General features: G+C 41.2%; 1 protein-coding gene across 1 annotated transcript in view; it reads right to left on the reverse strand.

Annotated features, from left to right (window-relative positions):
* Nucleotides 1-24,041, reverse strand: part of CREB3L3 (cAMP responsive element binding protein 3 like 3) — a 916,737-nt gene extending 892,696 nt beyond the window's left edge. Inside the window, exon 1 of the mRNA XM_044090600.1 lies at nucleotides 23,886-24,041. The gene's annotated coding sequence lies outside the window, so the exon portion shown is untranslated. The remainder of the gene's footprint in view (nucleotides 1-23,885) is intronic.
* Nucleotides 24,042-24,352: the final 311 nt, after the last annotated feature.

Genomic DNA, 24,352 nt, shown 5'->3' on the forward strand with positions numbered 1-24,352 from the left:
TTGTCATGTTCTTTACCTGGCAGTTCCCTACATATACCCATCATATATCCAACACATCACATGCTTCATTGTCATGTTCTTTACCTGGCAGTTCCCTACATATACCCATCATATATCCAACACATCACATGCTTCATTGTCATGTTCTTTACCTGGCAGTTCCCTACATATACCCATCATATATCCAACACATCACATGCTTCATTGTCATGTTCTTTACCTGGCAGTTCCCTACATATACCCATCATATATCCAACACATCACATGCCTTCATTGTCATGTTCTTTACCTGGCAGTTCCCTACATATACCCATCATATATCCAACACATCACATGCTTCATTGTCATGTTCTTTACCTGGCAGTTCCCTACATATACCCATCATATATCCAACACATCACATGCTTCATTGTCATGTTCTTTACCTGGCAGTTCCCTACATATACCCATCATATATCCAACACATCACATGCTTCATTGTCATGTTCTTTACCTGGCAGTTCCCTACATATACCCATCATATATCCAACACATCACATGATTCATTGTCATGTTCTTTACCTGGCAGTTCCCTACATATACCCATCATATATCCAACACATCACATGCCTTCATTGTCATGTTCTTTACCTGGCAGTTCCCTACATATACCCATCATATATCCAACACATCACATGCTTCATTGTCATGTTCTTTACCTGGCAGTTCCCTACATATACCCATCATATATCCAACACATCACATGCTTCATTGTCATGTTCTTTACCTGGCAGTTCCCTACATATACCCATCATATATCCAACACATCACATGCTTCATTGTCATGTTCTTTACCTGGCAGTTCCCTACATATACCCATCATATATCCAACACATCACATGCTTCACTGTCATGTTCTTTACCTGGCAGTTCCCTACATATACCCATCATATATCCAACACATCACATGCCTTCATTGTCATGTTCACCACCTGCTAATCCCCTACATACAACCAGCACATCACATGCCTTCATTGTACAATTCTTCTGACTTCTGTAGCAAGTAATTTTGTGTTTTTACTATTTCATTTTGCTGTTATATTGTCTCATAATAGCTCAGGCATTTAACCTGCTGTATGAGCAGTAACAATATGTACAGACTCCCCAAACCAGTGTCATAAAATGGAAATTATCAGTGTTACTGGATCTGTCTGAAAGCATGGGTAAACAAAAGGAACTGAGGAAAGAATTAAGAATATTGGGAGTTTGGGAATCAAGCTACATACCAGGACAATACTAAAACTATAAACAATTGTACATAAAAGGGTTAGCAAGTACGGTGAACCAGTGCAAGATACAAAAATGCAAGGTAAAATTGTCACCTACAGGAATAAAAATGTAATAATTATAGTGAAAAAACAATGACACAGTAGCAGGCACATGGAGGGAATTAAAGAAGAAATAACAATATTGGGAGCAGATAGAACAAAGGGAAAGTATGAAAGAGTGGGAGGGAGTCAAAGAAATGTTTAACTTTGGAACACATTAATAATTCCCCTAAATGGCATTAAGGAAACAGTGGAAACATAATGGGGGCTTTAAGGCACCAGAAGAGAGAGGCTTAAATTGTAAGAGCACCAAACTGCTTCTTACTGAAATTGGTACACCTTGTTTGCTGTAGCATAGACTAGATCCAGGCCTGCTGAATCTAGCTTTGTTTGTATAACTTGAGCAGTAATCCAGGCATTCTTTAAAGTATTCAGTTGTATTTATTACTGCTTGGTAGTAACTTGATTAAAGTGTAGCTATCATTCTAAGTCTTTTGGATTAAGCACTTGGGCTTCAGACCAGTTGTTTTACATTAGGAAGGTTTGTGGCCTGCACTGTGGTGGCAGGACAGGTAGCTTACATCCTTCTAAGTTGTGAACTGCTGATTGAGGGCTCAGTGTATGTTATTCTAAAAGTGTATTAGTTCTGGTTTAAGCACTTGGGCTTCAAGCCAGTTATTTTACATTAAGAAGGTTCATGGTCTGCACTCTTGTGGGAGGAGAAGCTGGACTCTGCCCTTCTGAGCTGGGAATTTCTGGTTAAAGGCTTATAGTGCCTGCATATTTGAACTGTTTCTTACTGAAATTGGTACACCTTGTTTGCTGTAGCATAGACTAGATCCAGGCCTGCTGAATCTAGCTTTATTTGTATGCTTGTTGTTTGTTTACTTGTTATTTCCCTGAAATGCTAATTCCACCTAAAATACGGCTTTTCAGTGCTTCTGTGGATCCCTAGTGATATCTGCATTGCTTACTGTACTTATTTCCTTGTTTCACTTGAAAGAAAGTTACTGTTTGTCGTTTTTGCATTTAAGTTACCTGTAACACATTGCATTTAAGTTACCTGGCACTTGCTCACTAAAGCAATTATATAAGTCAGCACTAAAATATTAAAAGCACTACACCCTCACAAACTCCCCTTGAGTACCTCATTCCCCACTGGCCCTTTTTTTCAATTATAAAAGAATTCCCGATACTATTCTAGCATGTCCAAAGGTCAGTTGTCAATTTCCTCTCCGGTCCAGCTGGTGAATCTGGGAATCTTGAGGCAATGTTACAACTGCCTCATGTACACAGACAACCCTCTCCTCCTCCCAACAAATTCCAACACATGTGAGAGATGCAACCATATAGCCATACTGGAAGCTAAGCTCTCTCAACTCACTACTGGCAAAACCAGTCAGGAGGAGAAGGAAACCACACTCACTACAATTCCAGTCTCACATAGACCTACCAAGACAGCAAACCAAACACATAAACACACAAAAACATACTCGGAGGCTCTAAATAAAAATCTGCCTAAGCAGCAGAGACCTCCAAAGCAGACACCCAAGCAACCGCTACCACAAAACAAAGCACGGGCAACACATAGCTTACAAAGCCAGTGTGCCGAACAGTCACAGCCCTTAAGGCTAAACAACACACCTGATACACTTGTAATAGGTGACTCTATTGTCAGGCACACTGACGTCCCGCTCACTAGGCTGAACAAGGAGAAGGTCACGGTGAGCTGCCTGTCGGGCGCTAGGATCTGCCACATAACACAAGCACTCAGGTCACTCCAAGGCAAGTACAAATATGACTCAGTCATTGTCCATGCTGGTGTGAATGACCTGAGACATACCTCCCTGGACTACATGAAAAGAGACATAGAGGAGCTCTCTGAGCATGTAGCCCAGGCCAGTATGACCCTGACCTTGAGTAGCATCTTACCCTCACCAAGAATGATGCCACAATATGAAGACAAGATGATCAATTTCAACAATTGGCTTAAGTATTGGTGTCATTCAAACAGGATCCAATGCCTGTCAGCCTGGGATGACATGCTCGATAAGCCATGATGCTTGGCTAGGGATGGCTTGCACCTAAAACCCCTGGGCTTTCGGATATTGGCAAAGGCTCTTGCTACCCCCATAGTGCCTCTTTTTAGGCAAGGCTCAAAAGACAAACCCACCTCCATAGGTATCACAAGGGATAAGAAACTAAGAGTAATGCTACTCAATGCCAGAAGTCTAAACCTCAAGATGCACGCACTCGAAACTCTCCTTAGCATGGAGAACATCAATATCTGTGCAGTAACAGAAACCTGGTTCAAGGCTCCCGAGAGCACCCCAGCACTACCAGGTTATACCTCATACCATAATTTTCGGCCCCAAAACTTGGACCGTACCACAAAAGGAGGGGGGTATCAATATTCATCAAAGATACCCACACCTCCAGGTTGGTGGCACATGACGAAGCATCAGAGACTATCCATGTGCAACTAACAGTGGGTAAAACTGCCTTCCAATCTATAGCCTGCTACAGACCACCCTCCCAAACCCAGGAACCCCACTCGGCCTTCCTGAGAACACTGAAAAATATGAAGGTCTCTCCAAACATCATTATATTGGGCGACTTCAACTACCCAAACATAGACTGGGAGCATTACTCTAGCTCCAACACCCTAGCCCAAAGGTTCCTAGAATTTATAAACTCAAATGCTATGGAACAACTTGTTACCACTCCCACAAGAGGGAAAACATACTGGACCTGATCATCACCAACATGGGGACTCTATGCTCCAGACCAGAAGTGTATCCCTCACTGGTAAGATCAGACCATAAACTAATCTCACTGGATATTCACATCCCGACTCCACCCCCTGCCTTGAAAACCACAGTGAAAAACTTCTCTAAAGCAAATTTCACACTCCTCAAAACCGAGGTGGAATCCTTCAAAGCCCCCGGGCCTGTGGAAAATACGGCCCAGACCGCAGAATCCTTTCTAAATGCATTCTATGAAAACCTTCAGGAATGCATGGATCATGCAATCCCAAATAAAACCAAGACCCAATCCTCCAAAGGCAGACATCCTGTCTGGTGGATCCCAGCCATAAACAAACTATACAATAGAAGGAGGAAGCTACTACATGATAGAGCAAAATCCCAAAAAGGGAAGGCATCTCTGATCAGTATTAGCAAAAAACTACGGGCACTCATAAAATCGTCTAAGGCCAGCTTCGAGAGAAAAATTGCACAGGACACTAAGGATAATCACAAGGCTTTCTTTAATTATGTTAGGAACCTGGGTGGGAATTCCCAGATATGCTCAGAATTAGTCCAAAATGACAAAAATACACTGAACCCACAGACATTGCCAACATCCTAGCTGACAGGTTCAGCGCAAACTTCTCCCCCCCCCACCAAAAGGGCAAATATCTATCCCAGCAGAGTGCTGGCCTCCTGACATCTCAGATGCTCAGGTAAGAGCTGCCCTCTCCAAAGCAAAAAACACAGCATCAATGGGACCAGACGGTGTCCAGGGCTGCATCCTACATGAACTCCAAGAAGAGCTAAACCCAAACATAAAACTACTGTTCAATCTCAGCCTTACTACAGGATATGTACCCAAAGAGTGGCGTACAGCAACAGTGGTCCCTCTCCACAAAGGTGGTGCCTCAATGGATCCTGGAAACTATCGCCCCATAAGCCTGACTAGCTTGGTCTGCAAAGCTATGGAAAGGATCATCATGGACCTCATAAATAAAGATATTGGGGACCTACAGACACTGGATTCTACCCAGTTTGGCTTTGTTAAGGGCAGATCCTGCCTCTTAAACCTGGTTGATTTCTTTGAAACAGTCACCAAGGCCATTGATGAGGGGAAGGTGGTCCACACAGCCTACCTGGACCTTGCAAAAGCCTTGATACAACACCCCACTCGGGCATTATAGATAAGCTCACCAGCTTAAATATAAACCCCTATGTCACTAGATGGGTTGCAAACTGGCTCAAGGACAGAACCCACATGGTTAGAATTGCTGGAGCCATGTCAGACTCCAAACCAGTTACAAGTGGCGTCCCACAAGGCTCAGTCCTGGGACCTCTCTTGTTCGGTATATATTTCTCGGAGGAACAGGCCAACACGGAAGGACTGTGGCTGACCAAGTTTGCAGATGACTGCAAACTGGGCACCATAATTGACTCTCCAGCCGACACAAGCATCCTCCAAAAGGGCCTCATAGAAACAGACAACTGGTGCCAGATCCATGGCCTCAAGCTAAACGCCAAAAAGTGTATAGTCATCCCCTTTGGCAAAAACAAAGTGCCCACAAATTACCACATAAGTGGTAATCCATTAAGTACAGAAGAAGTAATTAGGAATCTGGGGACCCAAGTTGATAGCAATCTCTCATTTGACAACCACATGGCCAAAGTGGTTAGAAAAACATTTTATATAGCCCACCTAATCATGAAGGGATTCACATCTAGATCAGGGGAGGTCATCGTGCCTCTTTACTCATCCCTCATCCCCCCTCTACTCACCCCTCATTAGACCTATTATAGAATACAATGCCCCATTTGGTATGGTACCTCACTAGATACCTACAACAACTGGAAAGATCACAAAATACCTCACTAAGAGGATCTTAAGCCTTAGACACATGCCCTATATGGACAAACTCAAAAAACTCCAGCTATACTCTGTCTCTTATTGCCTAAGAGTTGATTTCTCCTTGACCTACAAAGCCATGTCTGACCCAGAGCTGCTAGATATGCTGTACCTAAAGAAATCCCAATCCCTGCATGCCACATGCTCCAGGGACCTTAACCTCATTACCACAATAAACAGAACATGCTGGAAGAACAGGTTCCTAACCCAGAGACTTCCATACTCTGGAACAAAGTTCCCATTCAGGTCAATCAGAACACTTCACTGGCCCTCTTTAAGAGAAATCTTGACGAGTGGTTGGGCAATAGGAAGTTCACCCCAGAGATCACTTCAGTGGCCTTGCTTGACAGGGGCACTGGGAACTAACTTTGGGCAGCATAATGCAAGGGAATCTTCTTGGGCTAGGCTTATATAGGCTCCAGGGCCGTTAGCCTAATACACACCTATGAACCTGTGAACCTATCATCTATTTAAACATATCCATGCAAAGATAAGAAACCACCTAGATATGTGTGCATATCTGGGGCCTACTGTTTCTTCCCAGTGTTCTCTTTTCCCAACAGCTTATTCCATTTTTTCTTAAATCTTCAGTATTCTCCATGTAGTTTTCTACCAATATATTATATGATCTATTAATTAACTTTTTTTTTTTATTTAGGTTCATAGGTTCATACTGGGCTATCTGCCCTAGGGCATTTATAAGCTTAGCCAGAGTGTGTTTGGCTTTCGCCACCCATTTTAAATTCATTTTGCTATGCCCTTTTTCGAGGTTAGTATACTGTGCCTCTGTCTAACAGTGACACAGAAGTGATACCCGGGGTAAACCTATGATCTCCCATCCACTCATCAAGATTCCTCTTGAAGAGAGTCAATGAGGGACTCTGTCTAACCTGGACTGGGATTTTATTCCAGAGTGAAGGGAGCCTCTGGGTTATGAATCTGTCCCTCCAGCATGTCCTATTTATTTCAGTGCTGAGGTTCAAGTCTCTCGAGCACGTAGCTCGATGGGATTTGGATTTTCTGAGGTGCAGCATGTCCATTAATTCCGGATTGTTACAGTTTTTACCTGTGTAGCCATGATAATAGGGACTTGGCATTCCTCAGGTATTGTGATAGGCCCTTTAGGGGGTGAAATGGGGTAAAATTCCTGAACCTGTCAGCCAATATGTTGGCAATATCAGTTGGTTCTGTATATGTATTGCCATTATGCTGTAACTCAGAGCAGATCTGAGAATTACCATGTAGATTCTTGACATAACTACAGAAGGCCTTGTGGTTGTCTTTAGAATCTGCAACACTTTTGTTTTCATAAGTAGCTTTACAGAATTTGATGATGGTTCTCAGTTTTTTGCTGAGGCTAACAAAGGAGTTTTTCCAGTCTTGGGGCTTCACCCCTCTCTGCAACAGCTTGTTCCTTCTGTTGTAGAGTTTGTTTATGGTGGGCAACCATATACAGATTGGCTTCCTTTTTTTGGAGGACAGTGTCTTGATTCTGTTTGGTATGGCCCATTCCATGCACTTGTGTATGTGCTCATACAGTGGATTGGTGTACGATTCAGCAGTCATGCACCTATTTTCCATTTGCGTGGGTGTCATGAAGTTAGCCACCTCTGTTTTTAGAAACCCAAAATTGGCTTTGGAGAAGTTTTTTATGGTGGTTTCCTTTAGGGGGTGAGGGTGGGATGTGGATATCCATGGTGATTAGCTTGTGGTCAGATCTGACCAGGGAAGAATTGATTACTGGTGTAGAGCAACAGTCACCCATGTTAGTAATGACCAGGTCAAGTATGTTTCTACCCTTGGTGGGGGTAAGAATGAGTTGGTCCAGGGCATTGGAATTAATGAATTCCAGAAAACATTGAGCAAGTGTGTTGGCACATGAGTAATTTTCCCAGTTAATGGAGGGGTAGTTAAAGTTTCCCAGTATAAGGGTATTGGGTTGTAGCCTAATATTTTCCAGTGTGTTTAGGAATGTGGAGTGGGAGTCTTGGGACATGGTGGGGGATCTGTAGCAGACTACAACCTGGATTGCAGTTTTACTCAGTGTTAGTTGTACCTGAAGTATCTCTGATGCGTTATGTTGGGCTACTAGTCTGGAGGTGTGCATATCCTTTATGAATATGGAGACACCACCGCCTTTAGTGCTTCAGTCCAGGTTTAGGGACTGAAAGATGTGGTATGAATTATAGCCTGGTAGTGCTGGGGTGATCTCCGGAGCATTGAACCAGGTCTCGGTCACTGCACAGATGTCGATGTTCTCCATTTTAAGGAGTGCTTTGAGTGAGTGCATTTTAAGATTTAGACTTATAGCATTGAGTAGCATAACCCTCAGATTTCATTTGCTTGTAGCTGTTGTGGTAATTTTGTCTTCAGGACAGTGCCTAAAAAGGCACTATAGGGGTGGCAAGATTCTTGGCCAGTATCCAAAATCCCTGGGGTGACAGGTGCAGGCCATCTCTGGTGAACCCTTGAGGTCTGTTGATCATGTCATCCCAGGAAGACAGATACTGGATCCCCTTAGAATGACACCAGAAACTTAGCCAATTGTTGAAGTCAGTCATTTTCCGCTTGTACTGTGGTATCATTCTGGGTGACGGTAGGATCCTAAACAGAGTTAGGGTCATACCTGCCTGGGCTACAATATCAGAGAGCTCCTGTATGTCTCTTTTCATGTAGTCCAGGGAGGTACGTCTCAGGTCATTCACATCAACATGGACAATGACAGAGTCATATTTGTACCTGTTGTGGAGTGACCTAAGTGTGTGCATTATGTAGTGGATCCTGGCACCTGACAGGCATTTGACCGTAACTTTCTCCTTATTCAGTCTGGTGAGTGGACATCAGTGTGCCTTACTACTGAGTCACCTATGACTAGTGTATTGCGTAAGTTGTTTTGCCTGTTTATGTGAGCTATGTGTCTCATGGTTTGTGCTGGGATGTGGTGGTTGTTTGCATTTCTGCCTCAGAGGTCTCTGTTGTTTGGGCAGATTTTTATTGAGAGCCTCCGTGAAAGTAGGTGTGTGTTTTGTGTTACTATGTGAGGGTTGTGGTGGTGTATGTTCTGGAGGGCTATGTGGTGTGGTGTATGTGTTATTCTTCTCCTCTTGACTGGCTAATCCAGTATTGGCTGGAGAGTGCTTGGGTTCCAATTTGGCTATATATGTGCATCTCTCACAAGTCATTGTGTTGGGAGGAGATATGTTTATATACCGTAAAAAATACAAATACTCCTCTTCTTCTCAAGATAAAACAACTCTGACCCAACAACTGGATGTCACTGATTAAATTTTGAAATAATAAAGTGAAGCAATAAATAAATTCACTTGTTTTATTCACACTCCATTATAGTACCTTGTTTCTGTCTATACGAAATGTCATTAAAATAAAAGTAATTATTTTTTAAACAAAAATCTACCAAATTTCTCACAAAGCTAGAAAAGGGGGTGTCTCCCATGTGAAAGGAAATGGCCACCACCCCATCGTCATGCTTAATTGATGTATACAAACTTTTAACATCAATTACCAACCAATAGTTTTCCGGTTTCCAGACTATGGGGGATATCTTCCTTAAAAATTCAACACTATTCCTAATGTATACCAGGGATTTAAGTACAAATGGTAATAATATTTCATGGATCACTAAACCAATGTTATGTAAACAATATTTACAAGCAGAGATAATAGGTCTACCAGGTGGTTTAACCATACTTTTATGTGTCTTCGGTAGACAGAAAAAAATAGCTACCTCACTGTTTCGGTTAAATAACTTATCTCTAAACTCTTTCTCAGTGAAATAGCCCAACCTTACACTTCTGTCTAACATATTCTCAAACTCAACTACTGCCTGTTCATATTTATGTTGCTCACATTTTTCATATACTTCAGCATTGTTCAGATGTTCCATACACATTTCATAATATTGTATTACATTCATGATAACTATTTTATTCCCCTTATCTGAGGGTTTAATTACTATATCATTCCTATTTCCCAGAATTTTTAATGCCTGCCATTCTTTCAAAGCTAAATTATATGATATTTAATTTTTTCTTATTAATACATTTTCACAAATATTCCCTCCCCCATATTCTATCATAGAACCAAACTATATAACACGTTGGTTAACAAAAGGGGGTATAAATTTACTAAAAGATGATATATTTGAGACATTAATTTTACAACAGGCATTAGGAAACATATCTTCCCTATCATTTGCACACAATACCCCTTCATCCTCATTACAGGAAAAAAAAACTTTCATCAGATTCATCAAATAGAGAATAACCCAACGGCACATGTCTTTTACCAAAATCTTTGGAAAAATAATATTTTAAATGTAATTTTCTCAAAAATTTGAACATTTCCTGCTTCACTACATGACTTCTAGGCAATACAGTCGGAACAAATTTCAATCCTAAATTCAATACAGATACTTGTTCCGATGTTATATCACAGTTAGACAAGTTAATTACTAAACCCGGTTCAGTACATACCTTATCATCTGAAACTCTTAAAATATTGTCCATTTCTATATTGCTGTTGTTGTCCCTGTGGATAGTCCATTCTATAACCTCTTTCTTGGTTATCCGTGACTGCCCCGTAACTCCTGTTACGTTTTTGTCCCTGATGAAACAGCTGTGGATGCTGTAATGGTTCCTCCTGATTAAAAAAAATCCGTGCATGTTCACCCGGTCACTGCGGTAAAGGTAACGCGGGAAACTCTTCACCTCCTTCTGACTCTAAACAGTTCTCCTCACCGGAAGAAACAAAGGAAGAAGACGCTGTTCTTTTAAACCTAACTTGCTGACGTTTGCAGTTACCAGTTTTACGATTGGCTGTACTTGAAAAAGCCGACCCCGTTTCATATTCATTAATATCCCTTATCAACTTTGGCTTTTTTTGTTCTATAAGTTCAGTCTCAAGTGAAAGTAGCTTTTTATTAGCTCGTTCCAAAAAATTATTAACATGTTGTACATTAATAGGTTCATACTAGGCTATCTGCCCTAGGGCATTTATAAGCGTAGCCAGAATGTGTTTGGCTTTCGCCACCCATTTTAAATTTATTTTGCTATGCCCTTTTTCGAGGTTAGTATACTGTGCCTCTGTCTAACAGTGACACAGAAGTGATACCCGGGGTAAACCTACAATCTCCCATCCACTCATCAAGATTCCTCTTGAAGAGAGTCAATGAGGGACTCTGCCTAACCTGGACTGGGATTTTATTCCAGAGTGAAGGGAGCCTCTGGGTTATGAATCTGTCCCTCCAGCATGTCCTATTTATTTCAGTGCTAAGTTTCAAGTCTCTTGAGCGCGTAGCTCGATGGGATTTGGATTTTCTGAGGTGCAGCATGTCCATTAATTCCGGGTTGGACATGGCTTTATACGTCAGGCACAGATCGCCTCTGAACAGGCGGTATGCCACTGAGTAGAGCTGGAGTTTCTTTAACCGGGCAGCATGTGGCATCTGTTTGAGCCCTTTGATCCTCTTGGTGAGGTACTTTTGGGGTCTTTCCAGTTGCTGCAGGTGTCTGGTAAGGTACATCAGGGGAATTGTACTCAATTATGGGCCTGATGAGGGATGAGTAAAGAGGCATTATGACCTCCCCTGATCTAGATGTGAATCCTTTCATGATTAGGTGGGCTATATAAAATGTTTTTCTAACCACTTTGGCCACGTGGTTGTCAAATGAGAGATTGCTATCAACTTGGGTCCCCAGGTCCCTAATTACTTCTTCTGTACTTAATGGATTACCACCTATGTGGTAATTTGTGGGCACTGTTTTTGCCAAGGGGATGACTATACATTTTTTGGCATTTAGCTTAAGGCCATGGCTCTGGCACCAGTTGTCTGTTTCTATGAGGCCCTTTTGGAGGATGCTTGTGTCGGCTGGAGAGTCAATTATGGCGCCCAGTTTGCAGTCATCTGCGAACTTGGTCAGCCACAGTCCTTCCGTGTTGGCCTGTACCTCCGAGAAATATATACCGAACAAGAGAGGTCCCAGGACGGAGCCTTGTGGGACACCACTTGTAACTGGTTTGGAGTCTGACATGGCTCCAGCAATTCTAACCATATGGGTTCTGTCCTTGAGCCAGTTTGCAATCCATCTAGTGACATAGGGGTTTATATTTAAGCTGGTGAGCTTATCTATAATGCCCGAGTGGGGTATTGTATCGAAGGCTTTTGCAAGGTCCAGGTAGGCTGTGTGGACCACCTTCCCCTCGTCAATGGCCTTGGTGACTGTTTCAAAGAAATCAACCAGGTTTAAGAGGCAGAATCTGCCCTTAACAAAGCCGAACTGGGTAGGATCCAGTGTTTGTAGGTCCCCAATATCTTTATTTATGAGGTCCATGATGATACTTTCCATAGCTTTGCTAAGCTAGTCAGGCTTATGGGGCGATAGTTTCCAGGATCCGTTGAGGCACCACCTTTATGGAGAGGGACCACTGTTGCTGTACGCCACTCTTTGGGCACATATCCTGTAGTAAGGCTGAGATTGAACAGTAGTTTTATGTTTGGGTTTAGCTCTTCTTGGAGTTCATGTAGGACGCAGCCCGGGACACCATGTGGTCCCATTGATGCTGTGTTTTTTGCTTTGGAGAGGGCGGCTCTTACCTGAGCATCTGAGATGTCAGGGGGGCAGCACTCTGCTGGGATATATATTTGCCCTTTTGGTGGGAGTTTGTGCTGAACCTGTCAGCTAGGATGTTGGCAATGTCTGTGGGTTCGGTGTATTTTTTGTCATTTTGGACTAATTCTGAGCATATCTGGGAATTACCACCCAGGTTCCTAACATAACTAAAGAAAGCCTTGTGATTATCCTTAGTGTCCTATGCAATTTTTCTCTCGAAGCTGGCCTTAGACAATTTTATGTGTGCCTGTAGTTTTTTGCTAATACTGATCAGTGATGCCTTCCCTTTTGGGATTTTGCTCTATCATTTAGTAGCTTCCTCCTTCTATTGTATAGTTTGTTTATGGCTGGGGTCCACCAGACAGGACGTCTGCCTTTGGAGGATTGGGTCTTGGTTTTATTTGGGATCGCATGATCCATGCATTCCTGAAGGTGTTCATAGAATGCGTTTTTAAGGATTCTGCGGTCTGGGCGTATTTTCCACAGGCCGGGGCTTTGAAGGAGTCCACCTCAGTTTTGAGGAGTGTGAAATTTGCTTTAGAAGTTTTTCACTGTGGTTTTCTGGGCAGGGGTTGGGGTCGGGATGTGAATATCCAGTGAGATTAGTTTATGGTCTGATCTTACCAGTGAGGGATACACTTCTGGTCTGGAGCATAGAGTCTCCATGTTGGTGATGATCAGGTCCAGTATGTTTTCCCCTCTTGTGGGAGTGGTAACAAGTTGTTCCATAGCATTTGAGTTTATAAATTCTAGGAACCTTTGGGCTAGGGTGTTGGAGCTAGAGTAATACTCCCAGTCTATGTTTGGGTAGTTGAAGTCCCCTAATATAATGGTGTTTGGAGAGACCTTCATATTTTCCAGTGTTCTCAGGAAGGCCGAGTGGGGTTCCTGGGTTTGGGAGGGTGGTCTGTAGCAGGCTATAAACTGGAAGGCAGTTTTACCCACTGTTAGTTGCACATGGATAGTCTCTGATGCTTCGTGCTTTGCCACCAACCTGGAGGTGTGGGTATCTTTGATGAATATCGATACTCCCCCTCCTTTTGTGGTTCGGTCCAAGTTTTGGGGCCAAAAAGCATGGTATGAGGTATAACCTGGTAGTGCTGGGGTGCTCTTGGTAGCCCTGAACCAGTTTCTGTCACTGCACAGATATCGATGTTCTCCATGCTAAGGAGAGTTTCGAGTGCGTGCATCTTGAGGTTTAGACTTCTGGCGTTGAGTAGCATTACTCTTAGTTTCTTATCTCTTGTGATACCTATGGAGGTGGGTTTGTCTTTTGAGCATTGCCTAAAAAAGGCACTATGGGGGTAGCAAGAGCCTTTGCCAATATCCAAAAGCCCAGGGGTGACAGGTGCAAGCCATCCCTAGCGAAGCATCGTGGCTTGTCGAGCATATCATCCCAAGCTGACAGGCATTGGATCCCCTTTGAATGACACCAGTACTTAAGCCAATTGTTGAAATTGATCATCTTGTCTTCATATTGTGGCATCATTCTTGGTGAGGGTAAGATGCTACTCAAGGTCAGGGTCATACCGGCCTGGGCTACATGCTCAGAGAGCTCCTTTATGTCTCTTTCATGTAGTCCAGGGAGGTACGTCTCAGGTCATTCACACCAGCATGGACAATGACCGAGTCATATTTGTACTTGCCTTGGAGTGACCTGAGTGCTTGTGTTATGTGGCGGATCCTAGCGCCCGACAGGCTGCTCACCATGACCCTCTCCTTGTTCAGCCTGGTGAGCGGGACGTCAGTGTGCCTGACGATAGAGTCACCTATTACAAGTGTATCAGGTGTGTTGTTTAGTCTTAAGGGCTGTGACTGTTTGGCACACTGGCTTTGTGAGATATGTGTTGCACGTGTTTTGTTTTGGGGTAGCGGCTGCTAGAACTACTAATTGTCTGTGATAAAGTCGCTAGTTCTTGCATCAATTTTTTCTGTTTCAACTGGTCTCTCTCTAGTAGAATATGCAACCATTCTACTACACACCTATGTGAAGCCTTCAACCAACGTTCTTTAAATTGCTTCTCAATGGGACAGTTCAGATCGAAGGGAGTACTTGGATTTTTCACAAATCTAAGTCCACTGGGAGTAATATCCAATTCTATATATCTTTTTAACCCCAAAATATTAAAGAAAGTTCTTGTTTCCTTATCAAGCAGTTTCTCATATTTTTCACACAGTTCTCTCATCTCAGACAGTATCACATTGAGCATCTGCCCCACAGAATTAAAGGGGTCTGATACTCTTTTAGCTCTTTCTCTCACAAATACCTCATATATAGGACTTGTACCTGGCCCTGCTTGCCGGTTATCAGTGGTTGCTCCCATTGCTGGTGCTGAATTATTCAAATAATGTTCCATAGTCCTCTGGGAGCCTGTTTGTATATTCAAACCACTGTTCGCCCCAAGCAAAAAAGCCGGTTCCTCACGGAATACATGAGGTAAGTCCACATTAGGGTGAGACGCCATCACTCCACCATAAAAAATACAAATACTCCTCTTCTTCTCAAGATAAAACAACTCTGACCCAACAACTGGATGTCATTGATTAAATTTCGAAATAATAAAGTGAAGCAGTAAATAAATTCAATCGTTTTATTCACACTCCATTGCAGTACCTTGTTTCTGTCTATACAAAATGTCATTAAAATAAAAGTAATTATTTTTTAAACAAAAATCTACCAAATTTCTCACAAAGCTAGAAAAGGGGGTGTCTCCCATGTGAAAGGAAATGGCCACCACCCCATCGTCATGCTTAATTGATGTATACAAACTTTTAACATCAATTACCAACCAATAGTTTTCCGGTTTCCAGACTATGGGGGATATTTTCCTTAAAAATTCAACAGTATTCCTAATGTAGACCGGGGATTTAAGTACAAATGGTAATAATAGTCAGTCAGTCATTTTCTGCTCGCACTGTGGTATCATTCTGGGTGACGGTAGGATCCTACTCAGAGTCAGGGTCATACCTGCCTGGGCTACAATATCAGAGAGCTCCTCTATGTCTCTTTTCATGTAGTCCAGGGAGGTACGTCTCAGGTCATTCACACTAACATGGACAATGACAGAGTCATATTTGTACCTGTTGAGGAGTGACCTAAGTGTGTGCATTATGTGGCAGATCCTGGCACCTGACAGGCATTTGACCATAACTTTCTCCTTATTCAATCTGGTGAGTGGACATCAGTGTGCCTTACTATTGAGTCACCTATGACTAGTGTATTGGGTAAGTTGTTTTGCCTTATGGGCTTTGGTTGAGTTGCACACTGTTTATGTGAGCTATGTGTCTCATGGTTTGTGCTGGGATGTGGTGGTTGTTTGCATTTCTGCCTTGGAGGTCTCTGTTGTTTGGGCAGATTTTTATTGAGAGCCTCCGTGAAAGTAGGTGTGTGTTTTGTGTTACTATGTGAGGGTTGTGGTGGTGTATGTTCTGGAGGGCAGGGCTATGTGTTGAATGTGGTGTGGTGTATGTGTTATCCTTCTCCTCTTGACTGGCTAATCCAGTCTTGGCTGGGGAGTGCTTGGGTTCCAATTTGGCTATATATGTGCATCTCTCACAAGTCATTGTGTTGGGAGGAGATATGTTTATATACCAGTTAGGCTATCCAAAATGTTTTCCATAGTAGATGAAATATGTTGGAGTTATAAGACAGGAGACAGAGGAAGTTGGGAACACATTTTGAGACTGGAGTAAACTGTCAGATTGGACAAAAATATTTGCACACTTTAATATTGTCTGAGATGAAGCAACATTATCAAAGGATAATCATCATTAATCATCGCCTTAACTCCACCTCAAATTAGAAAACAATAACAAAGAAGTGGAAATCAGCAGAAACACCTGCATTAATGGAAGCATTTGACTTAATTGAAGAAGTGGAAAAGGCTAAGCAAAGGTTCAAGAAAGGAAAACTTAGTACAGTACAAACAGGAAAGTGAGCCATGTAGAGTAACTTTGTGAAAACCTAGAAATAATGTAAAATATGAGAAGTAATATAGTTTGAAACATCATTTGGTAAGTGTGAAAATTAGAATGTGCTGATCCCATGCGTAATACTAGAAAAATAATATGAAACTTTAATGGTGGAAAGAAGGGATGGCATCTAGTGTACTGAAAATGCACCATAAATGTAGACTGCATTGTATGTAAAGTTGACTTTTGCTGCTAAAGAGATTAATAAATATGTAAGATTTTACAAAAAAGGGAAAGAAAGGAAAGAAAGCAGGGGGAAACATTTATCTCTACATTAAAAATCACCAAATTTAAACATAAAGCATGTATCATTCAGCTGTTTCAGGAATGGCTCATTTCAAAGGCCTGAAACTAACTCAGCAGCATTACCTAATGTGGACCGATCCTTTACTATCCTCGTTCCTGTTTAAGTTGGATCACAAATTAGTACATTACCTAATGTGGACCGATCCTTTACTATCCTCGTTCCTGTTTAAGGTGGATCATAAATTAGTACATTACCTAATGTGGACCGATCCTTTACTATCCTCGTTCCTGTTTAAGGTGGATCACAAATTAGTACATTACCTAATGTGGACCGATCCTTTACTATCCTCGTTCCTGTTTAAGGTGGATCACAAATTAGTACATTACCTAATGTGGACCGATCCTTTACTATCCTCGTTCCTGTTTAAGGTGGATCACAAATTAGTACATTACCTAATGTGGACCAATCCTCTACTATCCTCGTTCCTGTTTAAGGTGGATCACAAATTAGTACATTACCTAATGTGGACCGATCCTTTACTATCCTCGTTCCTGTTTAAGTTGGATCACAAATTAGTACATTACCTAATGTGGACCGATCCTTTACTATCCTCGTTCCTGTTTAAGTTGGATCACAAATTAGTACATTACCTAATGTGGACCGATCTTTTACTATCCTCGTTCCTGTTTAAGGTGGATCACAAATTAGTACATTACCTAATGTGGACCGATCGTTTACTATCCTCGTTCCTCTTTAAGTTGGATCACAAATTAGTACATTACCTAATGTGGACCGATCCTTTACTATCCTCGTTCCTGTTTAAGTTGGATCACAAATTAGTATTCCTTACCTTTAAAACCACCTGCCTCCATAATGACTTTAAGGACTTTAAACATATAAATGTGTTTGAATTATGTGATTAACGATCTATGAATTTACTTGAAATATCACATTTTCCATTGAAACTTAATCCCACATAAAAAAGTGTACAGATTAAGCAATGTACACTAGAACCAAACATAACTGAAAATTTAAAAATAAACCACCTTGGTGGTCTGACACTATAAGTAAGCTCTATAACAAAAGAAAAAAACTTTAAACTTCACACAACAAATCAACCAGATTAAAGATTTTATTTCAAAAAGGATTGCCAAGGAAATAAAAACAATCACAAGACAAACTAAAGCTGTACATAGACTAGGACTGTCATTAGAAGCCATAGACAACTACAACCAATTTTCTACTTACATTAAGAAAATGAGAAACACCACCTTGCAAGGTGTATAACTAACCCATAATGGCATTACTCATTCTAAAACTAAAGACAGAGCTGCTACACTTGTAGTCAGACTTAGTGCTACCTTTAATTCAGAAATAGACACTGCACTTCCAAAAATCCCAAAGTCCCACTCACCTTAGAACATGTTCTGGCTGTACTGTCGAAAACTAAAAACACCTTTGTCCCAAACAAATTACTTGGATGTCTGATAAGGATCCCATTAGTGGTTACCTTCCTAACAATATAGGTAAACTGGGAAGTCAGTAATTTGAAGAAAAACATAATCCGGGGAAGACAGGGTGTCTTGTTTCTTCACTTATGAAGTCCAGTATAAATTAAAGTAATATCAAATTAGAAGCTGATTCTTTTATATGTGTAGGAAGGAATAAGAAAGAAGTCAAATTATATGATTTGTGGGAGTGATGAGGTAGAGATGTTTACATTTTTAAGTAATTGCCTAAGTAGCATCTACTTATACAATTCAGTTGAGATCTTCATCTGTAGGACTTAGTAAGGTGGTAAGAAAATGAGATAGACCTAAACTGCTCAGTGAACTTCAGCTAACATGGACGAGAAATGAAATATCTTCCTGCAAACTCTTATCTAGTGCACTCATGACTTTGTTACAGAAAAACTTCAAGAAGGCATGCAGTACATCTTTTTTTCAGAATTTTACCAACATACGAAGGTAATCATTTTCATCTGTTGCTAGTCTCATCCTTTTTTGCTGCTCTCTTTTGTAGCTACGTTTTCATAACAGGTCTATCCTCAGTCAGGACTAATGTCTCAGGTATTAGCACAGCTCTGCAGATAAGTAGCTACTGTCAGCCCTCCCTCTTTCCCATCATGCACCACAGCAGTCATTTTCTCTCTCCAGATGATCTTTGCCTTGCTTCAGTAAAGGTGAGGAAAATTACCCGTCTGCTTTTGATCAAAGTGACTAAAAAGTTGGTTTTAATAACTAAAAAACGTTCACTGTTTTTCTTATATTAGCATACAGTTAGTTACTCAATGACTGGATTGTATTATATACACACTATTCAATGTTAAATGTATCCAAGTAAAACTGTATACATTGATTTTATACCCTGTATTGCTTATTCTGTTTTTTTTTTTCATTTGTTTTTGGTTGTCTTACACTTCAGAGTTGAACCTATAAATAGTCTAGTGAGACCAGTGTTCTACCCATGTTTGCAAAATAAAATAAAATAAACACATTTTAATGGCGCTTGACATGCCTTCACTGACCCTCGCCTACACTTGTTTCATTTAAGCCTAAGCACAGGGTGTGAGTGCCCCTGAGATTTATAAAACATCTGTAGTGTTGGCCCTTCTTCAGACCCTGAGAATTACTGGCCCATCAGCCTCACTAGCCTAATTTGTAAAGTCTTGGAATATATCATGGAACATTAAATACTTCACATCTCCGGACCAACAACAGTCTGGTTTTGCCCAAGGAAAGATCACATCTACTGGTTAAGGCTTTCAGCTGTAGTTCCTGTAGTACCAGGTTTGAATCCCTCAACCTTCATTTGCCTATTGCATGATCCTGAGTAAGTCCCTTAAACAGACATCGCTCCTGGTTCACGTTTGAAAAGGGACTGTGCATCCAGTGGGCCTACCTGGTTAACACATGGGTATTTTTATTAACCTGGTTAATTTCTTTGAGAAAGGCAGTGGACAGTGGCCATGCAGACAAGGCACTTGACAAAGTAAAAGAACTAAAGGTAGACCTTTATGTGATAAGATACATTGTAAACTGTCTGAAGTCTAGTAATCAAACAATCAAACAAGTTAGAAAGTAACCAGTGAAAGTCTGCAAGGGGACTGGGACCTCTCCTTTTAGATATATTCTTTTCTAAACTCCATAACACACATCTTTATCTATGGCTAACCAGATTCACAGATGACTTCAAGCTGGGTATCATTGTCTATTCCCCCATTAATACAGAAGCACATCAGCAAAAACTAGCTCTTACAAACAAGTGGTGTACAGACAAAGGACTCCGATTAAATGCAAAAATGTGTATTATTCTCACCATTGGGAAACACCACTCAAATAAAACTTATGGTGCAACTAGTACTTCACCCATGCAGATTGTCAGGGATCTCAGCACCTGGGTCCATGGCTCTCTCAACTTTGGCCACCATGAAGCAACAGTAGTTAGGAAATATTTCTGCCCAGCATAACTGATTTCTCAGGGTATCTCACCTAGGTCAATGTAGGCCTTACTCTGCAATAATTAGACCAATTAGTGAGCTGAATGCCTTCTTTGGTATTTATCTAGACAGACATATCATGCATCTAGAAACGTTCCTGAAGAAAATGATTATCATCCTAAAAAGCCTACCAAGAACGACAAAAAGCCATATATATGCTCTTGCTCGAGATCTGTGCTTGTCAGACCATGCCATCAAGGAATCCACACTAATGGATGTCTTATACCTTTACAGGATGAATAACTACATAAACACCTGAACCAAGGATATGAACCTACATTGACATATAAATAAAACACATTGGAGGGATACATTAATTCCCCAAAGGTTTCCAGATCTCATGCCCCCACATGTTAAGCAGGGTAACACCGTATCCTCCTTTAAGACTAGTCTTGACAACTGGCTGGGAATCCACAAGTTCTTCCCTGATCTGACGTGTTGCCCCACTGGAAGTGAGGGGTTCATAGCTCAGTACTATGCTAGCTGCCCTCATGGGCCATTTTAAACCTAGCAAATTACCCCATGCAAGAATCAAACCCTGCACCTTGTGTCTGTAAGGTAAACACCATAACCATTATGCTAACCTCCCACACTGAAAGTTACATTCAGGCCAATAAAATCAAACCGCACTAGCTGTGGGCATGCATGTTTTTGGGGCATCTTGAGGGTGGCAGTGTTTCGTAAGGTACAAATAGTCTTCAGACTGGCCTGTATTGCATTTATTTATCTTATTTTACAATCGTTTACCAGGATGGTCCAACTGGGCTAGTAGCCCATTTTCAGTAGAGGCCATGGAAGAAAATCTCCATAGAATAGCAGATACAATGAGAAGACAGATTTTGTAAAGCATGATACAATTCAGATACAATTATGCCATCTAACCTTAGTTCACAAAATTTAGTATAGTACAAGAGTTTAATAAAAGATTACATGCAGACAAACATATACAGAGTATACTGTAAAATGTTAACTGTATCATTTTTTCTTTTCATTTCTTATGATTCTATGGTCCTAGTAGGCTACTTAAAGATTAAGAACTTGTATTTCACTGAGAAACTGCAACGATAGGGAAGGGTATACTTAGTTTCATCCTTATTGTGAGCGATATGATTTTATCATGCCAAAACATTAACACAATGGAAGCTGCTTTCTTAAGAACCAGACTCTGGTTGAGTGTCTTCTAAGGTTAAAGCATTTGCCTACCTCTTTTTGTCCCCCAATAACTTAATATGGGCATTTTTTCCTTAATTGTTTGCACTCCTGCTTGCTACATGAGCACAGAATAGAACTGTGACCATAATATAATTATGCACCCAGGACCGCCTGCTGTGCACTCCTGCTTGCTACATGAGCACAGAATAGAACTGTGACCATAATATAATAATGCACCCAGGACCCTCTGCTGTGCACTCCTGCTTGCTACATGAGCACAGAATAGAACTGTGACCATAATATAATTATGCACCCAGGACCCCCTGCTGTGCACTCCTGCTTGCTACATGAGCACAGAATAGAACTGTGACCATAATATAATTATGCGCCCAGGCCCCCTGCTATGCACTCCTGCTTGCTACATGAGCACAGAATAGAACTGTGACCATAATATAAATATGCACCCAGGACCCCCTGCTGTGCACTCCTGCTTGCTACATGAGCACAGAATAGAACTGTGACCATAATATAATTATGCACCCAGGACCCCCTGCTGTGCACTCCTGCTTGCTACATGAGCACAGAATAGAACTGTGACCATAATATAATTATGCACCCAGGCTCCCTGCTGTGCACTCCTGCTTGCTACATAAGCACAGAATAGAACTGTGACCATAATATAATTATGCACCCAGGACCCCTGCTGTGCACTCCTGCTTGCTACATGAGCACAGAATAGAACTGTGACCATAATATAATTATGCACCCAGGACCCCCTGCTGTGCACTCCTGCTTGCTACATGAGCACAGAATAGAACTGTGACCATAATATAATTATGCACCCAGGACCCCTGCTGTGCACTCCTGCTTGCTACATGAGCACAGAATAGAACTGTGACCATAATATAATTATGCACCCAGGACCCCCTGTTGTCAGCTCGTCATACATCCGTAATAGATACCAAAGCTTTTGTAGAGAATGGCCGAAGGACTGCCTGTTATGTAAGTTTGTTATTTTTGCTGTTGAGAATGGCAGAACTGAGAGTTTGGTTAGTGTAGAGCTTCAGCCAGGAAGTTAGATGTACAGGGGAGAAGATATAATATCACATTAAATTATATTATGGTATTATGGTCGTGGTGCTCTGCCAATGTAACAGGCCGACAAGTTAAGGCATGAGAGCATTTCCTGCCAGTTCTGGATAAATGTTAATGCCATACCTCTCAAGTGTACCTCATTACAAGGAACGTACCTCATTACGAGGAATGTACCTCATTTGGGGTCTTAAAAAGTTCATGTTCCTCAAAGTTCCACATTGAAAGAGTATGTCACACATTTACTATTAAGAATTTTTTCAAGTGAAATCCATGGTAAATAGAAATGAATCATATTAATTCATTAAAAGGTCTTCTTTATAAGTAAAACCAGTATATTTTAACCATCTTAATGCTGCTTTAATGCACGGCTGTGAAGCAGTCTGCAGGCCCTGGCTTTAACACTTAATCTTTGTCAGCACCCCAGCACGTTTTATGTTATAATGAAACATCAGTACTATCACATGTATTCCTAAGGAAACCCCAAACTTGCTAAACTTCAGGATACAGTGATGACCCCGAAATATATTACTTAAACAGTGATTTTGGTGAATTTCCTTAAACAGAGGCACAAAGAACTCTAGTTCGTCAGTTTTAGCCCCACCCCATCTGAGTTTCCCTAGCTATCAGCTAGTTAGCAGTAACTTAACATTCTGAATCTAGGAATTAAGGTCTTAAAAAGTAACACAGGCTAATGGTAGCAGTAGGAGGACATATTGCATCTTGTTATTTGCTGACCTGCACTAAGGCTGAAACATGCTGTCTTATTCATTATCTCGTGGTATATTTCCCAATTACCTTACCCATTTATTACAGCTCCAAGGAACCCTTGCTATCACCCCTTCATGCATCAGTAATTCACTAGGGAGTTAATGTGATCCTTCTTGTAAACTCCCAGTGTACATCACAAATCGTGCATGTTCTGTTATGTGATGGCAGCTAGGACATAATGAGGATGTTAATGCCTACTACAAGCATTTCCCAAGCACTGAATCCAGTAGAAAAGTACAGTATTTTCAGGACAAGAACAGCCCACACATTTATAATTTAGTACCAGGACCTGGCATCTTGTAACAAGGCTCTCAGTTAAAAGAGTAAACAATGTTTTATGCGAAGACATTAATTACTGAACTGCTGCGTATTCTCTTAAACACAGTAGCTCCCAAAAACAGCAAGAAAGAGCAAACACCTTAAATTCTTTACTATAGTTACATTTCACTGTGACCTTTGCACCCTATGTCTAGAATAATATTTGCGCAGCACAGATAAGCAAGTACTAAACAAACCTGAGGACAAAACAAATGTGGTTACTTCTGAAGAGCAATATGACTTACTTTTATTGAAGATGGTTCTCTCAGACATTCAAGGTGGGCTTACAAATTCCTTAATTGGCTTTCCTTCTTTAGAAACAGATTTATTTCTCCCAAATTGTGTATCTTAAGTTTTCATGTCAGTGTTTGGATTTCCTTTGTGGCAAAGTTTAAACTCCAACAAAGTACAAACCAGAATTGTGCATTACAACATCATTCTCACTTCTGATTTGCTGACAACATCCCTCTTGCCACCAAGTACAAAAGACTGGCAATAGATACAGCCAATCCATGTGTTCTATTACAACATGGGTGTGTACTAATACATTACAGTCTGGGCTGGGAGGGGACAAAACATTTTAGGACATGAGGTGCAAAGTCCATCTGATTATCTGCAACATGAACTTTCACACAGTTTACATCAAAATTTGCTTTTAATATCCAGTACAAGGTGAATAATGCCTAGGTGTAGTAGTAACAAATCTGACTCA

This window comes from Protopterus annectens, chromosome 13.part0, assembly GCF_019279795.1.
Source record: "Protopterus annectens isolate FY-2018-M chromosome 13.part0, PAN1.0, whole genome shotgun sequence".
Classification (NCBI taxonomy): domain Eukaryota; kingdom Metazoa; phylum Chordata; order Ceratodontiformes; family Protopteridae; genus Protopterus; species Protopterus annectens.